The sequence below is a fragment of the Trachemys scripta genome, chromosome 10, assembly GCF_013100865.1.
Source record: "Trachemys scripta elegans isolate TJP31775 chromosome 10, CAS_Tse_1.0, whole genome shotgun sequence".
Classification (NCBI taxonomy): Eukaryota; Metazoa; Chordata; order Testudines; family Emydidae; genus Trachemys; species Trachemys scripta.
In genome coordinates, this window is record NC_048307.1 from 39,817,612 (window position 1) to 39,825,203 (window position 7,592).

The following is a 7,592-nucleotide window of genomic DNA, read 5'->3' on the forward strand; positions in this document are numbered from 1 at the left end:
ATGAAGTAGGTGCTCCGGGCACCACTCAGAAGTATGATGTTGAACTGGTAGGAAAGTCCGTCTTGGCTGACCAAGGACTCAGACAGGAACAGCTCCACAGCTGACAGTAGCTTCTCAGGGCTAGGTTTCCTCCTGCTGCTGCTACTGGTGGTGGTGATGGTAGGAGCTGGTGGTTCTGCCTCATTCACTGTCACCATGCTCTCTGCTGGGGACAAAGGTGTAAAGATGGGTTCGGGGGCACCAGGCTGATTGGGATGAAGTTAGCTGTCAGCTCAGGAGTGGCAGGGATCCACAAGCCACTGTCCAGTAAAGCTCTGATGAGTGGTCAGAAAGGAGTCCCCTAGTCCTTCCTGTCCATCCATCCTCTATCGGCCACATGTATAGCATGCGAACCCCCATCGTATCGGGGTATTATATTAACCTGCTACAACATAAAAACAGAGAAGAGTGGTATTGTGAGTCCTCTTCTAAGATTTAGGATGATCCTGTGGTTAGGGTACTAGTCTGGGACTTAGGAGACCCAGCTTCAGTCCCCTGCTCTGCCACAAGTTTCCTGTCTGAGCTTGGGCAAGTCTCTTAACATGTCTGTGCCTCTGTATACTGGGGATAATAGCACTGCCCAACCTCTGATGGGGGCTGTGCAGCTAAATACAATAGATTGTGAGGTGCCCATATACTATGGCAAGGTTTGAGAAGTACTGAAATAGACAGTCTTCATTTAATCTCTTCTTCCTGTCCGGTTGACCATGGAAGAGACATTTGGCAACACTCACTGCACAGCAGCATCAGAGATACCAGTTAAATCCCTCTCTCACAATGGGAGGTGTCCGCGCACCTCAGCTGCTGCTCTAAGTTCACTGCTGGCAACAGACGGGCTGCTGCTGGGAAAGGGTAGTCACTCCCTAGGAAGAGGGAGGAGTGTTTGGAGGCTGCAGAGATGCGCAGACTGCAGTCACTCCCAGGGAGGAGGGCTTGGAGCTGGTACACCTAGGGCAAGGAGGGGAACCAGGGTGGTAGGTAGCAGTACAAGGAAAGAGCAGTGAGGGCTGGGAGACGACAGCCCAAAACTGCTGAGTGTAGAGTCTCTGCACTGTAACCCAGAGCAGAGGGCGGGCTGGGTACCCCTACCTGCTACTGAGGGAGTGGCCCCTGTAGCAGTGAATGGGAAGACTGCCTGGGGCTGCTGAAGGACAGACTTTGATATACCCCAGAAGTGGGGAACGCTGAGTGACACGGCTGGAGGGCTGACTCACGAGGAGGACGCTGTACTTCCTGGGATGGAAAGGAGCTACAGACTGAGAGAGAGATGATGTGATGGCATGCGCCCACAGGAAGGGACGTTGGTCTCGAGCACTAATCCCCAGAGTGAACAGGAGTACTTGTGGCACCTTAGAGACTAACAAATTTATTAGAGCATAAGCTTTCGTGGACTACATATGCATCCGAAGAAGTGGGCTGTAGTCCACGAAAGCTTATGCTCTAATAAATTTGTTAGTCTCTAAGGTGCCACAAGTACTCCTGTTCTTCTTTTTGCGGATACAGACTAACACGGCTGTTACTCTGAAATCTAATCCCCAGAGTGGCCAGGAAGAGGCACCAGACAAGCAGAGAATGGTGCGCCCCGTGACACCCTCCCATGGCATGGGGCCAGGGATCCAGCATGGGGATGGAGCTATGGGGCCCCATGTGGGGTTTGCCTTAGTACGGGCAGTGCCCAGCACATGGGGTGGAGGTTCCAGTGATTGAGAGCAGCAGGACACTGGGCAAATGCAGACTCCTGGCATCCCCAGGGCGGATGGAGGGATTGTCTCAGCTGCAGCATGAGCTCTCCTTGTGGAGGCGAGGCCACTGGGCCTGGTGCCCTGGGGCAGGTCTCCCTGTGGGGGCTGCCAACCATCTCATGTGATGCCCCTGCCACGCCCGCTCTCAGCCATGTCTCGCTGCCAGTTGAGCTGCAGGGATCGCCCCACCGTGTCTCTTGCCCACGGTCAGTCGTTAGGGCAGCACTGGGGCAGAGGGGCCCGTGACTTCCACTCCTGCTGCTCCCCATGCTGGATTGGCCCAATGGGGAACAGTCATGGGGAAGGGGGCAGCAGCTGTAGCCAGCTGCTTCAATGCCCCCTTATGCTGGTTTTTCAGGGAGAGGGCCTGAGGTGCAGGGGAAGAGGGGAGTGCAGAGACTGAGGTGGGACAGAATGGGGGTCAGGGGTTGGAATGGACAGGGACAGGAGGGGGAGCATAATGGGAAGCAGGGGCTGCTCCAGGATTTCCTCCCCTCTGCCCCCCAGCTGATTTCTCCTCCCCTCCCCCCAGCAAGCCTCCCACCCCCTTGGACTACCCCACGCTCTTCCCAGCCTCATCCTCGCCCCCTGCAGTTGCTCCAGTTTCTCAATCCCTGCCCCATGCTTCCCCTACTTGGGGACAGGGGGAGTAGACCCTATAGGGCACAGTGATCCGTTCTCATTGCCATACATGGGGCTGCCTGGCAAGGTGTGGAGAGGATAGGTAGGGGGCATGTTGGTCTTGCAGACTTCACTGCACCCAGTGGCTGGTACAATCCTGGCTCCATTAGGGACGAGCCTGCTGCACATTGAACGGGTTGGCATCCCAGGCACCAGCCTGGCCTCCTACATGCTGCAGGCTGAGACAGGCAGCCTGCAAATGGGAAACTCGGCCTGTTGAGGCCCTGCAGCCAGCTGTTCCCTTCCCTCAACCCTGACTCAGCCTTCCTTGGCAGCAGTGGAAACTTCCAGCAGCTCTTCCTCCCTGCAGGTCAGACAGAAAAAAATGAAAGAAGCTTTGGCGCTTCTGCTTCTCCTTACTCTCTATTGGCCACAGCAGTAACTAAACAAGGTGGTCTCACAACACATTTTTGGTGGCCTCAGAGTGCATCCACCAACTCATGATGGTGGCTGCTCTGACAATCTTTCTAAGCTCAAGCCCAGCTGGCCTGGGAACGTGGGTTGGGAACTCACCAGTGGCCTGCAGAATGCCAGGTTCCTCCAGCTCTGCACACACCGGCCCCATGTGTCTCCAAAGGTGCTGCCCAGAGGCTGCGCAGTGCAGGATGCCAATCCCTGCTGGCAGTGCCAGCAAACACCAGGTGCTGCTTCGTCATTTCCCCCCCCCCCCCCCACACACACACCATCTCTGCCCAGGACGCTATAATGGCCGCAAAAAAATCTGCTGGTGGCTGCATGCGGCCATGATGGCCACATTTGAGAAACGCTGAGCTAGACCGTCTTCAGAGTTGTGGCAGGAGCTGGCTGTGCATCCGCACTCAACACAGGTATTTTATCTTTCGCTCGTCTTTGGGTGTTATCATGCCGTTTTGTTTCCCAGGAAGCCAACCTGCCAGCTACACAGAAGGGGTGGGGGGATTTCTTCATGAGACAACTCCACCTCTCCCCTTTTTGGAGAGCATTTCTGGGGGAGACCTGCTTTGGGGACCACACACTGCTCCAGACAGGATAGCACAACAGCCATCAGCATCGTGGCGCAGCCTCTGCACGTCACTGCACCAATTTTTCCCCGTGGGTGCTCCAACCCAGGAGCACCCACGGAGTTGGCACCTATGGGTGTGTATGACGCTCTGTACCTTTGGGGAACACCCAGCACGCCCATGTTTATCCTTGTAAAATGATTATGTAGTATCTAATGCAAAGTTTGTCATGTTGGGTGTCTTCGGAAGGCTCATGATGCACTGAGCATTGTTGTTATAGTACTGTTATAGTAATTATTGTTACAGTAATGTTATAGATTCATAGATTCTAGGACTGGAAGGGACCTCGAGAGGTCATCGAGTCCAGTCCCCTGCCCGCATGGCAGGACCAAATACTGTCTAGACCATCCCTGATAGACATTTATCTAACCTACTCTTAAATATCTCCAGAGACGGAGATTCCACAACCTCCCTAGGCAATTTGTTCCAGTGTTTAACCACCCTGACAGTTAGGAACTTTTTCCTAATGTCCAACCTAGACCTCCCTTGCTGCAGTTTAAACCCATTGTTTCTGGTTCTATCCTTAGAGGCTAAGGTGAACAAGTTCTCTCCCTCCTCCTTATGACACCCTTTTAGATACCTGAAAACTGCTATCATGTCCCCTCTCAGTCTTCTCTTTTCCAAACTAAACAAACCCAGTTTTTTCAGCCTTCCTTCATAGGTCATGTTCTCAAGACCTTTAATCATTCTTGTTGCTCTTCTTTGGACCCTTTCCAATTTCTCGACATCTTTTTTAAAATGCGGCGCCCAGAACTGGACACAATACTCCAGCTGAGGCCTAACCAGAGCAGAGTAGAGCGGAAGAATGACTTCTCGTGTCTTGCTCACAACACACCTGTTAATGCATCCCAGAATCATGTTTGCTTTTTTTGCAACAGCATCACACTGTTGACTCATATTTAGCTTGTGGTCCACTATAACCCCTAGATCCCTTTCTGCCGTACTCCTTCCTAGACAGTCTTTTCCCATTCTGTATGTGTGAAATTGATTTTTCCTTCCTAAGTGGAGCACTTTGCATTTGTCTTTGTTAAACTTCATCCTGTTTACCTCAGCCCATTTCTCCAATTTGTCCAGATCATTTTGAATTATGACCCTGTCCTCCAAAGTAGTTGCAATCCCTCCCAGTTTGGTATCATCCGCAAACTTAATAAGCGTACTTTCTATGCCAATATCTAAGTCGTTGATGAAGATATTGAACAGAGCCGGTCCCAAAACAGACCCCTGCGGAACCCCACTCGTTACGCCTTTCCAGCAGGATTGGGAACCATTAATAACAACTCTCTGAGTACGGTTATCCAGCCAGTTATGCACCCACCTGATAGTAGCCCCACCTAATTTGTATTTGCCTAGTTTATCGATAAGAATATCATGCGAGACCGTATCAAATGCCTTACTAAAGTCTAGGTATACCACATCCACCGCTTCACCCTTATCCACAAGGCTCGTTATCCTATCAAAGAAAGCTATCAGATTGGTTTGACATGATTTGTTCTTCACAAATCCATGCTGGCTGTTCCCTATCACCTTACCACCTTCCAAGTGTTTGCAGATGATTTCCTTAATTACTTGCTCCATTATCTTCCCTGGCACAGAAGTTAAACTAACTGGTCTGTAGTTACCTGGGTTGTTTTTATTTCCCTTTTTATAGATGGGCACTATATTTGCCCTTTTCCAGTCTTCTGGAATCTCTCCCGTCTCCCATGACTTTCCAAAGATAATAGCTAGAGGCTCAGATACCTCCTCTATTAGCTCCTTGAGTATTCTAGGATGCATTTCATCAGGCCCGGTTGACTTGCAGGCATCTAACTTTTCTAAGTGATTTTTAACTTGTTCTTTTTTTATTTTATCCGCTAAACCTACCCCCTTCCCATTAGCATTCACTATGTTAGGCATTCCTTCAGACTTCTCGGTGAAGACCGAAACAAAGAAGTCATTAAGCATCTCTGCCATTTCCAAGTTTCCTGTTACTGTTTCTCCCTCTTCACTAAGCAGTGGACCTACCCTGTCTTTGGTCTTCCTCTTGCTTCTAATGTATTGATAAAAAGTCTTCTTGTTTCCTTTTATTCCCGTAGCTAGTTTGAGCTCATTTTGTGCCTTTGCCTTTCTAATCTTGCCCCTGCATTCCTGTGTTGTTTGCCTATATTCATCCTTTGTAATCTGTCCTAGTTTCCATTTTTTATATGACTCCTTTTTATTTTTTAGATCGTGCAAGATCTCGTGGTTAAGCCAAGGTGGTCTTTTGCCACATTTTCTATCTTTCCTAACCAGCGGAATAGCTTGCTTTTGGGCCCTTAATAGTGTCCCTTTGAAAAACTGCCAACTCTCCTCAGTTGTTTTTCCCCTCAGTCTTGATTCCCATGGGACTTTACCCATCAGCTCTCTGAGCTTCCCAAAATCTGCCTTTCTGAAATCCATTGTCTCTATTTTGCTGTTCTCCCTTCTACCCTTCCTTAGAATTGCAAACTCTATGATTTCATGATCACTTTCACCCAGGTTATAGTAATGTTATAGGTTATAATTTCATGTATATAGTTATGAGGCTGAAAATGTGTCTTCATGGCTTAAAATAAGCCCAGGCAAAAACTCTCCAAGAGCAGAGAGGCAGTTCACACCTCATCAGGGCATGTATGGGACAAATCAAGCCCAGCCTCACAGGAACAAAGGACGCTGGCTTAGGCAGCAACAAAAGGATCTGTTGGACTCTCCAGTGAGTTATCCCCCTTCCTTTGGTCAGTTTGGGACTGCGATGAGGTAATGCTCACCTGACTCTGAAGGGGGGGAGGCAAAGCCAAGAGGAAAGAAAGAACATGATCCTTTTGGGATCCAGGAAGTGGGCAGGTGAGGGTGAGGATCCACTGGGCCTGAAAACCAAATGATTCTGGGGGACAACTAATGAAATAACAGGAACAGGAGTGCGGGCAAAGAATCAAATGGAGGGAACCTGACTGGGACACCGAGCAGAGAACCCCAGACAGCGCCCACTGCTCCCTGAAGGCATCAAGGGAGCCAGTGGATGCCGCCCAGAGGAACTCTGCCCGGATGCGTGAATGGACGGAGGATCGGAAATAGGCCCCACAGTCACATCAGCCAACCTCCTCTCCCTGGTTTTATAGATGGCCATTTTAGCCAGGGCAAGGAGGAGGTTGACTAGGAGGTCCCGTGACTTTGTGGGGCCACGGATAGGGAGTGCATAAATAAGAAGGTGAGGGAAAAAGTGCAACCAAAAACGTAACAAAATATTTGTGAGGAGCCAGAATAGGGGCTGCAACCTGGCGCACTCCAGGTAAATGTGCACCAACGTCTCCCTCACCCCACAGAAGGGGCAGGTGTCCGGGATGGGGTAAACCACGCCAAGTACACGCCCGTGCTCACGGCCCCATGAAGGAGCTGCCAACTGATATCCCCGGGGGACCAGGGTAGAGTATAGGCTGGCCCACTGGGGCTTCTCACCCTCTAGAGGTGGCAAGAGGTCCTGCCACTTTGTGTCGGGGCGGGACGCGAGGGTGAGGAAGTGAAGGGTGTGGAGCACGAGCATGTATAGATGTTTCCTTGGTGCGATCTGGAAACGAACTGGCTGCAAGTCATGCAGCCGGCTCATGGTGAAGGGGCGGGGGGCATGACCGTGTCCTGTTATAATAGTGAGCTAAGTGCAAGTGAACTAGGCTGAAACAAATGTATCCTGCAGTGTTACCCATGTGGGTCTGTTACAGGCAGCTGTCCTGTAAGGGGCGTCAGGCTCAGCCTTGCCTATGACTCACTGGCCATTCCCCAGCTGAGCTTAGACTGGACTCATTTGCTGTTAGTGACCCCAGCTGCTACAGGGAGAACTCCAGAGTGCAGAGCTCAGTCGGGGAGGAGACCTGGGACAGAGGAGCTGGGGAGTACTGCTCTCTGTGAAGGGCCGGGGGCAGGCAGGCAGGCTGAAGAGGGCCATAGGGCTGGAGTTAGTCCCCCTGGTGTCCAGGAAAAGGGGCAGGCCGGAGAGGCATCCTGTGGGCTGGTGTTGCAGGGAAGGAAGGAGGTGGGAGGGACTGGACTCAGAAGCAAGGCTGTGTCCCCCACTGGCTGCTGGGAACCAGCACAAGAGGCT